At 53.3% G+C, this 18,714-nt stretch overlaps 1 protein-coding gene across 1 annotated transcript in view; it reads right to left on the bottom strand.

Annotated features, from left to right (window-relative positions):
- Positions 1 to 18,714, bottom strand: part of TCERG1L (transcription elongation regulator 1 like) — a 150,054-nt gene that overhangs the window by 46,505 nt on the left and 84,835 nt on the right. The window lies entirely within an intron of this gene.

Genomic DNA, 18,714 nt, shown 5'->3' with positions numbered 1-18,714 from the left:
GCAGGTGCGGGGACAGCCCCTGCCCGCGGGGGATGGCAGAGGAGGCTGCGCTGCGCCGGCACCCCCGACACCCCAAGTTCCCGGAGCCCCCCTCAGCATTAAAATCCCCCAGACCACCCAACACCCCCGAGCCCCGGAGGTCCTCAAGCTCCTGGCCATCCCCAGAAGCCTCAGCCCCCAAATCTTCCCGGGACCCCGATCTCCCCCTTCCCCAGGCCGTGTGAGTGCCACGGCATCAGCGAGTTCAGGTATCCCAGATATCCCACGGCTGCCCCTCAGCCGAGACCCTTCCGTCGGCAGGGAAAATAGCATGGCATGGATTGAAACTGCCAGAGGACAGGGTTAGGTGGGATATTGGGAGGAAATTCTTCCATGGGAGCTGGGGGACGGGGTGCCCAGAGCAGCTGAGACTGCCCCTGGATCCCTGGCAGTGCCCAAGGCCAGTGGAGCAGCCTGGGACAGTGGAAGGTGTCCCTGCCATGGCAGGAGTGAGAATGGGTGCTCTTTGGGGTCCCTTCCAACCCACACCAGTCTGGGATCCTATGAATTTCCTGGCAGACAAGTGGAGAGGAGCCTGGTGCTGCTGCTGCTGCCCGAGAGCAGCTCCCTGTCCAGCCCAGCCCAGGTGATTCCAGGCTGAGCTCCCCGGAGCCATCAGTGTTCCCTTACAGCCTGTGGGTTTGTCCCTTATAAACCTGTGGGCTTGTCTGTTACAACCTGGGGTTTGTCCCTTATAAACCTGTGGGCTTGTCCCGTATAAACCTGTGGGCTTGTCCCTCACAGCCCCTGGGTTTGTCCCTCACAGCCCCTGGGTTTATTTCTCCTGCCGTCTCCTCCCTGCTGTGAAATGAAGGAGCTGAGCAAGCCTCTGCTGATGGCATCACAGCTTCCAGCAGCTCCAGCAAAAAATTAAAGGAATGAATAACGGCAAAATGGGCCAAGCCTGAATTCACACAACACACAAATGGTTCAGCTTCACGGTTTGAAATCGTTGCAGAGGAGTTTGATTCCCATGGCAGCACATAACCTTAATAAAGGTAATACCCTAGAAGTTTTGGAATCAAATGCTGATGATCTGTGGCTAAACACGAGATCAGGGAAATACATTGCTTCTAAATACCCTGAGAGACACTGGGAGGTGGAGATTGGAATAATGCACAAAATGACAGAAATCAAATGAACACAGGATCACTGCTAAATGTTTTAGTGTGTGGCTGTTTGTAAAACTCAAAACCACATCCTGGTAATTGGGGCTGAGCAGAGGAATGGAAGCACAGTGACAAAATCAACAGCAAAAAAAACAACAAACAGAAAAAGGGCTGCTTCCTATGGAATGCAGTGCTCGAGGAGCTGGGTTTGGATGCAGTGGGGGGAAGGAAAGATCAATGTCACTCACCTCTGGTACACACCTTGGCCCTTGGATACTGCAAAGAGCACTTTAGGCAGCCAAAAAGCCAATTTAGCACTGAAATAAAAGGTTTAGACCCATCACCTTCATTTTTAAGTCTGAAAAATGAGTCTGGGCACTCCAAAGAGACATGCCTTTTGTTAATATCTACATTATGGATTTCTCTCCCTGAGGACATTCTTCACCACTTTTCCTCATGCCGGGGCTGTCTGGTGAGACAATGTCGGGTAATGACCAAACTCTGGTGTTGCTGCACGAATGACTCAGGGAAGGGGCGCTGTGGATCAGCAGCATCCCCGGGGATCCCTTTAGTTTGGAGTGCTGGCCGCAGACAGCCCGGGCCCGCAGCGCTCCCCGAGGCTCCCGGGGAGCGCCCTGAGCGCGGCTGCGCCCGCGGCACCTGGCTGAGCCTCCGGAGGTGCCAGCACCGCCAGAACCCCGGCACAGCCCCGCGCTCGGCCGCTCCCCGAGCACAAAAACCTGCCGATTCCAGCGGATAAACCCCTGCTGATTCCAGTGAATAAATCCCTGCCGATTCCAGTGAACAAACCCCTGCTGATTCCAGTGAATAAATCCCTGCAGATTCCAGTGAATAAACCCCTGCTGATTCCCAGTGAACAAACCCCTGCTGATTCCAGCGGATAAACCCCTGCAGATTCCCAGTGAACAAACCCCTGCCGATTCCAGCGGATAAACCCCTGCTGATTCCAGTGAATAAATCCCTGCTGATTCCAGTGGATAAACCCCTGCTGATTCCAGTGAACAAACCCCTGCTGATTCCAGTGGATAAACCCCTGCTGATTCCCAATGAATAAATCCCTGCTGATTGCAGTGAATAAAAACCTGCCGATTCCAGTGAATAAATCCCTACTGATTCCAGTGAATAAATCCCTGCTGATTCCAGTGAATAAACTCCTGCTGATTCCATGGAATAAAAACCTGCTGATTCCAGTGAATAAACCCCTGCAGATTCCCAGTGAATGAATCCCTGCTGATTCCAGTGGATAAATCCCTGTCGATTCCAGTGAACAAATCCCTGCCGATTCCAGTGAATGAATCCCTGCAGATTCCAGTGAACAAACCCCTGCAGATTCCAGTGAACAAACCCCTGCCGATTCCAGTGAACAAACCCCTGCCGATTCCAGTGGACAAACCCCTGCCTGTTTGCGTGCTCCCGGGGCAGCAGCAGGGGCCAGGCTCCCCTTCCCCGATGCTGCGGGACAGGGGAAGGCTGAGCACACCCCGCTGCCCCCGGAGCAGCCCCGGTCCCATCCCAGCCGTGCCAGGAGCTCTGTTCCTGCGGGCACCGGGGGCATCCCTGCGGGCGGCTCCCAGCCCGGGTTAATCCCGATCCCTGCCCCGCTCGCTGTGCGGCTCGTCCTTGGAGCCTTGGATCAATTCCCTCTTGTGGGTTGGGGATTAACCCCCGAATCCCAAACCACAGCAGGTTCCCATGGGATTTCGGGACTCCCATGGCATTTCAGGGTTCCCATGGCATTTCGGTGCTCACAGGAGATTTCGGAGCTCCAGTGGGATTTTGGGGCTCCGGCGGGATTTCGGGGATCCCATGGAATTTCAGGCTTCCCATAGCATTTCGGGGCTCCCATGGCATTTCAGGTTCCAGTGAGGTTCCGTGGCTGCTGAGGGTGCTGCAGCAGCTCCCACCGCTCCTCCGAGCACAGCTCCAGCCTGCACTGAGCAGAGCCCCAGGCAAACACGTCAGATCAAAGACTGACAGAAAATGACCCCTTGTTTCGGCTCCTGGCATGTGAAATACCCGGTCTTTGATGTGATTTTTGCTGAATTCCATTGATTTCCATGAGCCTTGTTACAGCCCCATTAAGAGATATCAGAAAAAGAGGAGGTAAATGAAGCGTAGCTCCAGTGCAATAAAGATCACGGCAGGAATACCGGTGTGGTGCAGGACCTCAGCCTCCCAGGAGCCTTTCTCACTCTCTGGGATGGTGGGAATTGCCTTGGGCTCCTCGGGAGGCTCTCCCAGCTCTTGGGCAGGAGGTCACATCTGCAGACTGGGTGAAAAAGGATGCAGCAGCATTCCTCCTGGAAAATTCCCTCTGTAGAATATCAGTTTCCTTTCTACTGGACTCAGTCAATTTGTTTTCTGGTATTTATACAATATTCACAAGCTGGTTTTATCCATAAGTCGGAGTTATTGATACCAAAACTTCAAATTCTGGTAATTCAGGAAGGAAAAACAAACGAGGGCTCACTGCCCTTCAGTTCCTGGTCAGATGAAAGCAGGGCAAGAGGGCACAGGCAAATTCAGAATCCCAGATTGGTTTGGGGTGGAGGGACCCCAAATCCCACCAGGGACACCTTCCCCTGTCCCAGGTGCCCCAGCCCCAGTGTCCAGCCTGGCTTTGGGCACTACAGGGATGCAGGGGCAGCCACAGCCTTTTTGGGTGACATCTAAATCCATCCACTCAGATCCTCAGTTTCTTCTAATCCCGTTGGATGCAGAAGCCGAAGGCACTTTTCTCCTTTAGCAGCAGCCCAGGTGCAGGGTAAGGCTCGGCAGGGTTTGCACACAGAAGGATCACTTTGGGCAGCTGTGAGAAGAAACAGAAAACATTCAAACAAAGATAAATACCAAAAAAAAAAAAAAAAAAAAAAAAAAAAAAAAAAAAAAAAAAGCATCTTTTGTGTGTGCATGAGAGGAAAGGCTGGAAACATTCTCTTTGTGAATTGGAGAATAAAGAGCACAGTCAGTGTGGGAGGGTTTGCTTTGTGCCAGCTCCTTGGAATACACCTCCAGTGTGGGGATTTAACCCTTCTGGGGAGCCAGCCCCACTGCCACTCCACAGCAGCAGAAAGATGAAAGAAAAGCAGGATAAAGATATCTGCCTCTGCCCCTCTTTGTGCCAGAGCCCTCCCGAGAGCACACACAGCTCTCTTGGATCCAGGCATCCATTTAAAATCCTCCAAAAAAGTTTCCATGCTCGACTGGGGGCTGAGCAATCAGCAGCAACTCAGCTGCCCTCTAAGTGCAGGAAGAGGGGGAGGATGGCTCAACCCAGCCTCCATGGAACTGCAACATCACAAAATGCACCTGGTGATGCCCCGGGGGGCGTGCCAGGGAGGTGGGGGCCACCCTCAAACACTGGCATTGCTGATGCCAGCGACCCTGGCACAGGGTGCCCAGAGCAGCTGGGGCTGCCCCTGGATCCCTGGCAGTGCCCAAGGCCAGGCTGGACACTGGGGCTGGAGCACCTGGGACAGGGGAAGGTGTGCCTGCCATGGCAGGGGTGGCACTGGCTGGGATTTGGGGTCCTTTCCCACCCAAACCAGGCTGGGGCTCCCTCATTCCGTGGATCTGCTGCTCCCCTTCCCAGGGCCAACACTTCTCCTGTCCCTGGGAGACTCTCCTGGCAGGCACTGCTGACCACAGCAGAAAGAGACAGATTTGCTGCTTCCCTCCCACTTGCCAGAGGCAGCAGGCTGTCTGGAGGGCTCTGTGGGTCTCCAAGGAGACTCTGCAGACACACAGCGCTCTCAGACTTGCACTTCTGGCCCTCCACGACACAGGAGTGGCACCAAGGCTTTGAGGAGCTGCTTTGCAGCTGCCTCAGCCCCGGCTGTTTCCAGGGGTGCTCCCCTCATTTACATTCCTCAGCCATCCCTGCAAGCCTGGAGAGCTGGTCCTCTGCACCACCACTCATCTCATAAGCATTCCAGGAACCTCAGGGAGCTAAGGAAGAAACTCTGAGCATTGCAGCTTCTCAGTGGAGCCAGATCAATGAGTTCACTCCAAAGAACTCGTCTGGAAATTAACTCTTTGATGAATTTCAGCAGAACATTTGTGCAAGAAGCTCCAGACCTCCTGCTGCTCCTGCATGGACAGGGACTGCAGGTCCTTGAGGGATGGCCATGTTATCACAATTCTGGAATCCCTGAGGCTGGAAAAGCCCGCCAGGATCACCAAGTCACCAATTCCCACCTTGTCCCCAGCCCAGAGCTCTGAGTGCCACCTCCAGGTGCCACCTGCAGGGACGGGCACTCCAACCCTGCCTGGGCAGTGCCAGTTCCTGATCCCCCTTTCCATGGGGAAATTCCTGCTGTGCCCACCCTGAGCTGCCCTGGCCCAGCCTGAGGCCGTTCCCTCTGCTCCTGTCCCTGTTCCCTGGAGCACAGCCCGACCCCCCGGCTGTCCCCTCCTGGCAGGAGCTGTGCAGAGCCACAAGGGCCCCTGAGCCTCCTGTGCTCCAGGCTCAGCCCCTTCCCAGCTCCTCAGGGATTCTCCAGCCCCTTCCCAGCTCCTCAGGAATTCTCCATTCCCTTCCCAGCTCCTCAGGAATTCTCCAGCCCTTCCCAGCTCTGTTCCCTGCCCTGACCCCACTCCAGCCCCTCCAGGGCTCTCCAGAGCTGCCCCAGGATCCCAGCCCCAGGAGTTCCATCCATGGGTGCAGAGGGAGGATTCTGGGCACTGGTGTCTCACAGGGGGAAATCGTCCCCACCCCTGCATTTCAACCTGGGACAGGGGAAGGTGTCCCTGCCATGGCAGGGGGGGAATGGGTGGGATTTGAGGGGCTGGAATGTGATGATGTTTAAGGCCCATTCCAACCCAAACCATTCTGTGATTTTTAAAAAAAATACTGCTTTTGTTTTGTTTTGGTTTTTGGTTTTTGTTTTGTTTTTTTTTTTTTTTTTTTTTTTTTTTTTCTTTTTTTTTTTTTAGGAAATACCCTTAAAGCCACTGAAAGAGCCACAATTACTGCTCAGCAGGGACTCGTGATTGACCTCAAACACTGGATTCCCTAGACCTGAGCGCTGCAAATTGAAGACAGAAGCTTTACAACAAAAAAACAAAGCCCAAACCATCCCGTGCCTGGTGTGCCAGCCTGGTGCCTTCCCTCTGCAAAGGGAACAGCTGGGCACGGGGATCTGCCTGCTCTGGGCTCGGGCTCTGAGGAGCACTAATAGTGACTGAAATCCTCCCTTCCTGTCAGAAAATTCCTCTTGTTCCATTTAAAAATACCCTGAGCGACTGCTGGTAGTGCCATTCTAGTGGAGAGGAAATAAACCCGTTTCTTTTTAGGATATTTTTGAGCAGATGAAAATTGAAAGGAAAAAGAAGTGTTTCAATGCAGGCAAAGCTCAATCGACACACAAAAAGGGAATCAATTCCAGAGGGTCCTGCTGGCAGGTGACAATTCCATCTGCCATGGGAATTCTTCTGGGTCTGGGTCTCTTGTTGAGACCCTCGAGAACGTGGGGGAAGGTCCCTGGGGTCCCTCAGCCTTTCGTGGGCTCCTCTGGGCTTTGGCTTGGGCTTTTTCTTGCTTTCCTTAAGGTTTTTCATGGGTTTTTTTAGAGAAAACTCAATGTAAAAAATACCCCAACAGTTAACCACAGAGGGGTTTGGTTCCCCAAATCCCTGAGGTGCCACCCTGAGGGGCAGTTCCTGTCACTGAGGTGTCACCCTGAGGGGCAGTTCTGTAGCTGCCCAGGCTGTGGGTGAGGCTCAGCCGGCCCCAGGCAGGACCAGGAGGAGCTGCTGCCCTGCTGGGGACGTGCAGGGCTTTGTGCCAGGGCTGGCAATGCTGGGCAGACACGGCAGAGAAAACCCCAGCACATCAAAGGACAGGAGAACACCCCGGTGCTCCTGTGACAGGGAAATGGGGCATTCAGGCAGCTCCTCTTAAAACCAGTGCCATTAATGCATTCCCAAGCTCTCCAGTTTGCTCAGGTTCTGTAGCACAGACTGCCAGGAGCACAGAGCATTTCATGCTTTCGTCTCCCAGAAATAATTTGACAGCACTTGAGGATTTGATCGCTCTGATTACATTATTATTGTTTGTTGAATACCAATAAAAGCTTTAAAAAACAACTTCCCACTGCCGGCTGCAGCAGCAGATGTGCCGTGCTGGGCCAGCACGGGGGACGTGGGGATTTTTCCTTTCCATGGAATGGGGATTTCCCAGCAGTTCCTTGAGCCCCCAGGGCGGCACTGCTGCTGCTGGTGGGGCTGTGTGTCCCTGGAGCAGCCGATCCTGCTGGGTCTGTGATGGAGCATCCCAGAGCAGCCCTGGGCTTCCTGCAGCCCACTCTGATCCTCCAGACTTACAGAACCATGGTTTGGGTGGGAGGGGTCCCAAATCCCCCCCAGTGCCACCTCCCTGCCATGGCAGGGACACCTTCCCCTGTCCCAGGTGCTCCAGCCCCAGTGTCCAGCCTGGCCTTGGGCACTGCCAGGGATCCAGGGGCAGCCCCAGCTGCTCTGGGCACCTGTGCCAGGGCTGCCCACCCTCCAAGGAACAATTCCCAATTCCCAAAATCCCATCTAAATCTACCCACTTTCAGCTTACAGCCATTCCCTGTCCCTCCATCCCTGTCCCCAGCCCCTCTCCAGCTCTCCTGAGCCTTTCCAGCCCTGGCAGGGCTCTGAGCTCTCCCTGGAGCTGCTCCTCTGCAGCTGAACTCCACTCCCGACAGCACCCAGAGCTGGGATCTGCTGGGAAGGTGTGGAAGATGTGTCCCGGGTGTCCCACTGCCCCAGGTGCCCCAGGCACTGCTGTCCCCAGGCACAGAGCCACCCTGGGGGGGGCCCAGCTGCCCCTGCCCTGCCCTGCCCCAAAGACAAGCGCTACACTCTGCAGGATTCAGAGATCCCCCCCAAACACCCAGACTCATTTCCCTGCTGATCTGTGACCCCTGCGGGAGCCTGCCCAGCCTGCCCAGGACCCAGGAGCGACCCAGCTCAGAGCAGCCCCCACGATCCCCCCAGCCCAGCCCATGTCTCTGGGAGGGGGCTGCAGGCAGAGGCACCAGCCGTGGGATCAGCCTCGTTATTTCCTTCCTCGTAGCATTCATTTCTCCCCTAATCCAAACAGGGCTCTGCGCAGTTATTAAAGCAGTTTTAATCCAATCAAACACAAACAGCACGGATCAAAGGAGGCCCCAGAGGCTCGGGCAAAGTTCAGCACAGCAAACGCCAGGGCTGCTCCTGCTCACAGCCAGCCCAGGTGGGCTCTGCAGCCCCCTGCCCCACGCTGTCCGTGCCACGGGAGCGCCCGCTAATCGCAGGGAGCCCACCCCAATTAATTCATTAGCAGGCAACAACGTGATGTCAGCTAGGAGAGCGCTGCAACCTGCTTTCAGATGAAATCCTGAATGACTGCAGAGCACAGCCAGTCCTGGGTGGAATCAAAGGGAAAGCTGCTCTCCCCCTTGCCTTCCGAGCAGGCACAGCCTGGAATCGGAATTCATCAGCTGCAGCCATGGATTTTGTGAAATCCAGAGGTGTTGATTAATCCAAGACTGTGGGCTTCTTGAATCATTGATTGCTGGTGCCAGTGCTTGGAATTGGCCATGAGAGCCCTCCCCAGGCTGGGCCCCCCTGCTCCATCCACCCCACAGGGATGGTCTCACCTGAGCCAAGTCCTAAGGGTGACCCGATCCCCAGCTCTGCCACCATCCCTGCCAGCACTGCCACCATTCCTGCCATCCCTGCCAGCTCTGCCACCATCCCTGCCACCATCCCTGCCATCCCTGCCACCATCCCTGCCACCATCCCTGCCAGCACTGCCACCATCCCTGCCACCATCCCTGCCAGCTCTGCCACCATCCCTGCCAGCACTGCCACCAGCACTGCCACCATCCCTGCCACCATCCCTGCCAGCACTGCCGCCCTTCAGCTCCTGTCCCAGCCAGGGCGTTCATCTATGGGAACAGCCCCACAGGCACTGGATGATCTCTAATGTCCCATCCCACCCAAAGCAGTCCATAACTCCAAACCTCCAGCTCTGGTGGGGCAGCAGAGCAGAAAAGCATTCATTCCTCACCCTGAATAATCCCCTTTCCTCGTTTTAAAAAGTTGAGTTTAAAGAGAAATTCAACCTTCTTCTCTTTGAATTTTCCTTCTGATCTCTGTGTAGGAATATTTCAGGGGTTGCACTGAACCAACTGGAAAGTAATCACATAAAGCTCCTGTCAGAATTTCTTAGTGCTCCAGCTAATGAAAGGACAAATAAAATACCAGCATTATTGCCAACCTTTGAAAGTTGCCTTTCTGAGGAGTCCTTTTTAAGTGCTAATTAATCAAATCAGTGATATTTTTCCAGGGTCAGTGACTCATTACTGCTGCACTTGCTGGAAGTGGAGAAGGCTGAAATATTAAACTAAATAGATCATAATTCTTCCATAGATGGTCAAGCTGTGTTTGAGGCAGGAGCAGCATTCTCTTGAGTCAAACCCATTCTGAATCACTTTCTCTTCCCTCTCTCCTTCCTTTTGATGGCACTACAGAAGCAGGAGATGGCATTAGGGGAAATTATTCCATCAGCATCTGGCCAGCACTTGACCAGTGCAGAGGAGCAGCAGCAGGGCCACCCTTCCCTGCCCCGGAGGAATGTCACTACAGTGCCACCACAGTGCCACCACGGTGCCACCACGGTGCCACCACGGCCCAGCTCTGAGCTCACACCTCGTGGCACGGGGCTGAGGAAGGCACAGCAGGAACGAGGCTGCAGCAGAAACTGGCTTTGTGCTGGATGAGAACAGGGAGTGGTGAAACCTCACTGCAAGGGCTTCCCTCCGCCCTGGCAACTGCCAGCTGCCCAAACTGTGTGTGCAGAAAGGAGAAAAGGGTGCCAGAAGGAGATGCAAAGAGAGCAATGATAGGAAAAGGCAGAGAGAGGGACTGATGGAAGATCCCAGCCTGGTTTGGGTGGGAAGGGACCCCAAATCCCACCCATCCCACCCCTGCCATGGCAGGGACACCTTCCCCTGTCCCAGCTGCTCCAGCCCCAGTGTCCAGCCTGGCCTTGGGCACTGCCAGGGATCCAGGGGCAGCCCCAGCTGCTCTGGGCACCCTCACAGGGAAAGATTTCCTCCTAAAATCCAATCCTGTCCCACCCTCTTTCATTAAAGCAATTCCCCTGTTCCCTGTGCTGTCAGCAAGAGGGGTAAGAAACAAAGAAGGGTAAATAAAAGAGGGCAGAGACAGACTGATGGATAAAACAGACACAGACTGATGGATAAAACATTTGAGAAGAGGCGATGGAAAGAAAATAATGAAACGAAGAGAATGAGGAAACTCAGTTTAAAGCGTTTGAAACCATCTCACAGATGATGAGGAAAGCCAGGCTGGGCAGGAGCAGGAAGCTCCAGAGCAATTTCCCATGTCAGCTGAAGCCATGCCCAGGAGAGGGAAGCCTCAGAGTCCCCGAGGAGCTGAGTTTGAAGGGACCCACAGGGGCAGGGCTGGAGGAGCCCAGGGCAGCTGGAGTGGCAGGGGAGCAGCAGAGCCCTCTGACAGAGCGCATTCCCAGCTGGGTGGGCTCTGCCTGAGCCCAGAACCTGGCCCTGATCACTGGCACACGTCTGCCCAGCACCAGCCCGTTTAATTTATCATCATATTCCAGAGGAAACGCGCTCAGACATCAACTTAACGCAGTGAGCACGGGGAGGATTTGTCTTCATCGACACAATGGAATATTCAAGGTCTGCCAGAGCCTCTGGTGGAGGAAAACCTTTGTGTAATCTCAATGCCAATCTCAATGCCACAAAAACATAATTTAGGGCTTGACATTATGAGTTATTACAGGCTATTAGATGGGTTTTTTCATTTCTTTTGTTAACTAATGCCTGTCCTCAGAATGAAAATTATATGCAGCAATACCTCTCCACAATTGCACGGGGATGATCAAGAGATTGCCATGAAACAAAAAGACTCGGTGGGGTTTTCAGGGCAGCAAGTGCTGCCCAACCAGCTCCACCAGCCTTTGTGGCATTCCGGATTTGCCAGAGGCTCACAGGGAGCACCACAGGGGACAGCCCTGGAGCCCCAGCCTGGGCTGGAGGGGCCCCAAATCCCCCCCAGGGCCACCCCTGCCATGGCAGGGACACCTTGCCTGTCCCAGTCCCCCCGAAATGTGGCTGTTGTTCAAAGCTGCTGCCCAAACGCTCAATGCTTCGGTGTTTCTCCACCTCAGGGCAGAATTGTGTGCTGGGATTTCCTCCCGAGAAGGAAAGGTCCAAAATCCCAAATCCACCTGGTTTTGTGCTCTGGGGTTCCCGTTATCCCCCTTTTCACCCCAAGGGAAGGGGCTGAGCCCCTCGGGCTGGCAGTGCCCACCTCCCCTGCCCTGTGCTGGCACAATCAGCCTTTGGGCAGCGTGGGGCTGGGGCAGCAGAAACATCTCCCTGGGCAGACTTGTGGGCTGTCAGAGAAAGAGCAGCCCCAAGCCTCTCTACAGACAGGATTTTTAAAGGAAATTTGGTGCCCCAAGGTCCAGGAGATGCTGTGTTTGCCCATCCAATGGATCTGTGCCCCGGGAAGCCACCCATGAAGTCTGCTTGGGTTTGGGGGGGGGCTTATTTTATATAGAAATATATAAATATAAAGATAATACAATATATAAATATATAAATGTATGTATTAAATTTTATTAAAGTCATATATTGTATATAAATAGATATAATACATATAAATAAATATGAATAAATACATTAAATATACAATAAATAAACATATAAATATATATAAATATATAAATAGATTTCTATATATTTCTATATATAAGTATAGAAATATATTTCTATATAGAAATAGATAGAAATATATATAACTAACTAAATATATATATAAATAAAAATAATATATATATGTGTGTGTATATATATATATATATATATATATAAATAAAATATATAAATATATGGAGCTCCCCCTTCATCTCTCCCTGTCCCAGACCTCAGCAGCACCTCGCCCCCAGCTGCTGAGGAGTCTGCCGGTCTGCCCTGGGTGATGGGTGCAGCATCCTCCCATCTCCCATGGAAACAGGAATTAAAGGTGTTTTCCTTTGCCAGGGACAGTTGAGGAATGACACCCAGCTTGTGTGTGGCTGAGGGCTGTCTGTTTTTAAGCCATAAACTTTTAAAATCTGTAGAAGAAATCAAATGAGCCAAGTGAAAACAGGAAGGGTTTGGGTTTTTTTTTTCCAGGAGGGAACACATAAAAGTTTGCTTTTAGTGGAGAAGAAATATTGGCAATGCTAAAGGCCCCGTGAACCCCCTGTGAGGAAGGCAGATTTGCTAGGATTGTTAAAATTAAAAGCAGAATGTACGTATCCCCAGTGCTTGTGCCACGATGACTCAAAGCCCTGGAATTGTTCTTTCTGGGTTTATTTCTCCCCGAGCCCGTCTGGAGCAGGTTTGGCTGCGGGCACAGAGACATCCCCCATGCAGGCAGTGCTAATGTTCCCCTCCACGGGCACAAAGCTCCTCCAGGCTCTGCTACACTCATGGCTGGTAATTAAAAGATTCAGCAAACCTCCAGGACTACACCCACACACCCGAGAGCCACATGGCAACCTGCTGCTGCTGAGCCCTGATAATGGCCTAATTAATTTTCTGTAGAAGAACAAAGTTGAAAAATCACCTCGACGAACCAGCTCCATCCTTGCTGCTCCCCCACATTCCCTGGCTGCGGCAGGGAGGACGGACAGACAGCCCAGGCCAGGGCAGACGGCCAGGGCTGGGCTCCAGGCGTGGGTTTGGGCAGGGTTTGTGCAGCTGTGACCTGTTCTTTCTGATGCCAGCACCATCCAAGCTCAGTCCTGGAATGGTTTGGGAGGGAAGGGACCCCAAATTCCACCCATTCCCCCCCTGCCACCCAGGGACACCTTCCCTGTCCCAGGTGCTCCAGCCCCAGTGTCCAGCCTGGCCTTGGGCACTGCCAGGGATCCAGGGGCAGCCCCAGCTGCTCTGGGCACCCTGTGCCAGGGCTGCCCACCCTGCCAGGGAGGAATAATGGGGATAAAGTTCTAATCCTCTGGGAAGAGGGACTGGCTCTGAACCTGCTGCTCATGCCCAAATTCCCCAGGGGTCACTCCCAAAGCCCACTGGACACGTGGCACCCCGGGGCGTGGCACCTCCTGGGCAGGTGGCACCACGAGCTGGGCACCTCACCAGGAGTGATGGGAAGAGGCCAGGTCCAAAGTCACACGAAGTGGAGAAAGAAAAGCCGAGCTGGAATGTGGGAGTAACTTACAGCAGCCCTTTCCCTGGGCTTACAAATGGCCATTATCTCCTCCCCAATCTGCAGAGCAGTGGCAGGGAGGGGATGAGAGCTCAGCTGAGCACTTTAGGGTAATGTTATTCATAAGCAAGGCTTATCTCCCTCGGTACAGCTTGCATATTTTTATAAATAACTGAATTCCTTAAGCACGCCGCTTTGGGAGCCCAGAGCTTCGTGTCTCACCTCGTTTCCCAGAGGAAATGGATTTCTGGGCTCCGTGCAGCTGCCTCTGTCAGGGCGAGGTTTGCAGCCTGCTCCGAGCAGCCCTGGGCAGTGTCACTGCAGGTGACAGGCTCTGACCCCGCTGCAGCCCCAGGCAGTGTGCTGGCACAGCACCTTCCTGCTCCTGCTCCCTGGAGGAAAGCCTCTCTCCAGCCAGGACCAGACCCTGCAACAAAACCCGGAGCCTTTCCTTCCCCACGCGATGGAGAGGAGAATCCCAGCAGTCCTGGAGGCATTCCTGCCACCAGGCACGCCAACAGCTTCCAAACCTACACCCACAAAGAGGGGAGCTTTTCATTAGCTCTAAATGGCAGATTAAAGTTGGCCACTGGCACTGTGACTTTGTCTACTTCCAAATTTTTCATGGCTTGAAGTAGCAATTTATTGTTTTGTACTGAGAGATTCAGAAAAGTCAGGCTGAGAGTGGTTCCCAGGGAATAAATCATCTCACTGCGATAAACATTTCCCTTAAAATTGCTTTTTCCACAGTTTATTAGACCTTTTATTTTGGAGGAGGCAGTTCCACAAATTTTTCTCTGCAGTTTTGGTGATTGATAATTAAGCTCATGTGGTTTGACTATTTCTGTGATTTCAAAGGCAAATGTTCATCTCGCCCACCCGACGCTCACCTACAACAATGTGTTCTATTTCAAAATAAGGGAACAATGGAAACATGGTGAGAATAGGAAAAGATTCCTCATGGACAGGGCTGTCCAGGCCTGGCACAGCTGCCCAGGGCAGGGCTGGATCCCTGGCAGTGCCCAGGGCAGGCTGGACATCGGCGTTTGGAGCAGCCTGGGACAGTGGGAGGAGTCCTTGCCACGACAGGGGTGGGATGAGATGGTCCTGAAGGTCTCTTCTAACACAAACCATTCTAGCTTTTACTTCATTTTTTACTTATCTAAGCTGAATTTGATTAAACTTGGCCAATTTTTTGGCATTAACAAAATCACGCCAACAGAACTTCCTCCCCTGCGTGAGCTCTCCCACACTCGTGCAGAAAGGGCAGGCATGCCCAAGAATTCCCATCAAAAAAGGATTTCTCAAACAAAATAGGGAATGGCATCCTTGGTTTATCATGTGGGGAGCTGAGGATGGCTGCAGGTTTGTCCTGGCTAAGGCAGGGAATTTTGGATTCACAGCTCTCAACTCTGCCATCCTTAGCTCCCGTTTTATGGAGCTGCTTTGCCATCCCCTGCTTTGTGCTCCTCACTGCCTGGCAGCATTGCAGCCTTTCCATTCTTAGAAATGGACCAATCCAAATAAATCCACCTCACCTCTCAACAGAAACAATAAAAAGATAGATAAGGAACAAAAGCTAAGGGCTCTTTGTTGCAGGTTCACAAATGAATAAAAGTACATGATGGAAAACTCTGAAACAATCCAGTCACTGGTGGAACTTATAAGAGACACATCATTAATGGTTCATTTAACTTTGCAGCATCTTAAACTCGCCCGTTTTGTGAAGCTGACATTATTTATGAGACAGTTTATGATGAGCAGATTAATATTCATGGGACAGCTGGCAGAGATGTGTGCTCCCACCCCGGGCTGTTCTGCAGGAGCACAGAGCCCTCACCTCGGGAGCTGTGGCCAGGGCTGATTGCAATCAGCAGCAGAGTTCATCAGGGCAAAGGAATCTCACCTTTCCCTCCTTTAAGCTTAAGCACCCAAGTTGGGAAAGGGCCCTCCTCACTGCACCCCCTCTCCCAAAACCAGAGGGGTTTGGAGAGGCAGGAGAAGGCACAGAGCTACAGAAAACAAAACTAAAAACCCATTGCATGCTCAAATTACCCTCTAATTTCTTACCATATTAACAACATAGAAAAAATTGGGCTTTTTCCACCACCACCATCACTTGTGACCCCAGCCTAAGCCCAGCCATAACATTATTCCCTGGGGAGCCTGGAAACCAGACAAGTTAATATATGTTAATACAGGAAAAATCAGCTCACCTTTGAATCTCCTAATGAGCCCAGAGCTTTTGTAATAAGCCTATTTTTGGTGTGGGTATTTATAACTATCCCACCTGAAACAGAAAACAAGGAGCAGTTCATAAACTGATCCAGCATTTGCATAAATAAGTGGCTGGAGCTGATGCTAATGAGCTCACGAGAGCATTGTGCCCAAAAGGAAAAGCAAGCAGCAAGCAGTGAGTGGCCAAAACCCCAGAGGAGAAGTTTCCTTCAGCCCAGCAGGGATGGGGACACGCCAGGGCCCTCACAGAGCACAGGGACACTTCTCAGCCAGGACTGGGCCCAGGGCAGCTCCACAGGGTGCCAGGGACAGCAGAGCACGGCCGGCTCTGGGGCAGAGGGCTCTTCAGCAGTGCCAGGAGGGGCTGGCACGGCCCTGGCACCTCAGACAGGTGGCACTGAGCCACCCCCAGCCCAGCCAGGGCAGCTCCGAGCAGGGAGGGGCAGCAGGAGGCTGTGGGATGGGGCAGGATGGATGGGATGGGATGGAATGGGATAATGGGATGGGATGGGATGGGATGGGATGGGATGGGATGGGATGGGATGGGATAGGATGGACAGGATGGGATGGGATGGGGCAGCATGGATGGGATGGACAGGATGGGATGGATGGAGCAGGATGGGATGGATGGGGCAGGATGGACAGGATGGGATGGATGGGCAGGATGGAGCAGGATGGATGGGATGGGATGGATGGGCAGGATGGGATGGATGGGGCAGGATGGGGCAGGATGGACAGGATGGGCAGACTGGGGCAGGATAGGATGGATGGGCAGGATGGAGCAGGATGGACAGGCTGGGGAAGGATGGGGCAGGATGGACAGGATGGGCAGGATGGGATGGATGGGACAGGATGGAGCAGGATGGACAGGCTGGGGAAGGATGGGGCAGGATGGCCAGGCTGGGGCAGGATGGCACCGACCCCCACAGGGCAGGGAAATGGGAACCAGAGCCACCCAAGACAAGCAGCCCCTGGAGGCACCGTGGAGCCCCCTCAGAGCCACTCACCAGCACAGCACCGAGGATGCTCCCCCTGAAAACAGCCCCCTTCCCACCCCTCTCATCCCCTCTGGCTGTGCCTGCTCCCTCCCGGGGCTGGGATTGCCCCCAGGTGTGGGCAGGGAGGGCAGTGCCCACCTGGGCCTCACCCTCTGCTGCCCAGCAATCCCAGCCCGGGGTGGATGGGAAGGGAGCTCAGAGTCCCCCCAGTGCCACCCCTGCATGGCAGGGACACCTTCCCCTGTCCCAGGAGCTCCAGGGGACCCTGGCAGGGACCCGGGGGCAGCCCCAGCCTGGGGCAGCCCATGGCTGCAGGGCTGGTCCCTGCAGGAGCAGCAGGGCTGGCACCGAGCTCTTTGCTCTGTCAGAGTTCAGTCTCTGGAACTCAGTAATCTGAGTTCAGTAATTTAATGAATTTACCTGGTTCTGTACCCCACCTGCCATAATCCTGTGGTGGTGGGGGAAGGGGGAAAATGAAGTGGAAGGAGCAGAAGAGCTGTGAGAGCAGCTCGGGGGGCTTCAGAGGAACCCCTCAGGATAAGCCTGTCCCCATTTCTGTGTGCTCACCCACATTTCTGTGTGCTCACCCACATTTCTGTGTGCTCACCCACATTTCTGTGTGCTCACCCACGCTGGTGCTCAGCTCTGCAGCACAGCTGGCACTGTGCTCTCTCCCACTCCACAGCCTCCTTTGCCATTCCATTTCTTTCCCTCTGAACTCTTTGGTTCAAAGCCACAGTGAGAGTTGCATTTCTCTCCCCTCAGCCCCAACCAGCTGCGAGTCCTTTGTTTTCCCCTTTCCCATTTTCCTCTTTTCCCACCTTACAAACTCACCCAGCTCCTGGACAGGGCCTGGCTGAGGGGAGGAGAGGCTGCCCACAGCCCGTGCCTGGCACAGCGGCTCTGCAGTGACAGCAGAATTTGTCACTGCTTTTCCCTACACGCTGTGACAGCTGTCAGCATGCAGCAGGGTGAGGGACAGGGCAAGGCAGGGGGACACGGTGACACCGGTGACACAGGTCACCCTGGTGGCTCCAGGGCACAGTGTGACACCAGGCTGTGGCTGTGTGTGCTGCATTTGGTCCCTTTACAGCTGTAATTTAAAGGTTTCTCGGCTGTTTGCTGCTTCTTGTGATCCCAGCAGCCCACACATCTCTGTGAGCCCGAATTCAGAGCAGCTCGGAGGGTCCCAGGAGTGGGGAGTGCTCTCAGGGGGGCCTGACCTGGCCAGAATCCTTCAGCAGGGCTGAGACATTTAAACCTTTAGCTGGTGAGACATTTAAACCTTTAGAATGAACCCTGGAGCCCCCCAGCCTGTGCAGCCCCCAGGCTCCTGACCCCCTGCTCCATCTCCATCCCACCCCCCTGCACACCCATTTTCTCCTTCACCCTGGGCTGCTGCTCTCATTTCCTGCCCTCCCTTCATTCAGCAGCACCATCACTGTTAATCTCTGCAAAATATTTGCAATTTGAATTAAAACTGGAATTTGGATAGCAGTTGTAATTTGTATAGACATCGTAATTTGTATAAAAACACATTTCCTCCAGCAAATGCTTTGCTTGGCTTTTGTGTTTGCTGGGTTTGGAATACAATGAACACCCTCACTGCAGATCTGCTTTTCCTTCTGAATTCTTAAAAGGCAGGAAAGTGGTTAAGGATTTGTAAACTCTTCTCCTATATTTTCAGAAGTGGAAAACAAATGAAGTGAGTTTCATTTCAGGAGGGTTTGGGTTTTTGTTTTTTTTTTTTTTTCAAATATTCTCCAGGGCAAAATTCTGATGCAGCAGCAGCAGAGTCAGGTTGCCTGATGCACGAATAGCATCGTATATATAAATATACATAAAAATATATAAAAATCTCTATCTCAGAGGTTCCAGTGTTTGAAACCATGCCAGCAGTGGCCCGTGCTTTCTGTGCTGCATTAATTCCCAGCTGCACGGGGGTCAGAGCAGGGGGAGGACGTTTCCCTGCCTTTGCCCTCGCTGCCCAGCCTGGCCGGACGTGCCCAGCCCTGCCTGATGCCCGCAGTGCCAGCAGCCCCGGCCCCCACGGCGTGCTCGTTATCCCT

This window comes from Pyrgilauda ruficollis, unplaced genomic scaffold (genome assembly GCF_017590135.1).
Source record: "Pyrgilauda ruficollis isolate IOZ18807 unplaced genomic scaffold, ASM1759013v1 scaffold15, whole genome shotgun sequence".
In the NCBI taxonomy this organism is placed as follows: Eukaryota; Metazoa; Chordata; class Aves; order Passeriformes; family Passeridae; genus Pyrgilauda; species Pyrgilauda ruficollis.
The sequence above is the reverse complement of the archived record's forward strand: the minus strand, read 5'-3'. Positions and strand labels throughout refer to the sequence as shown.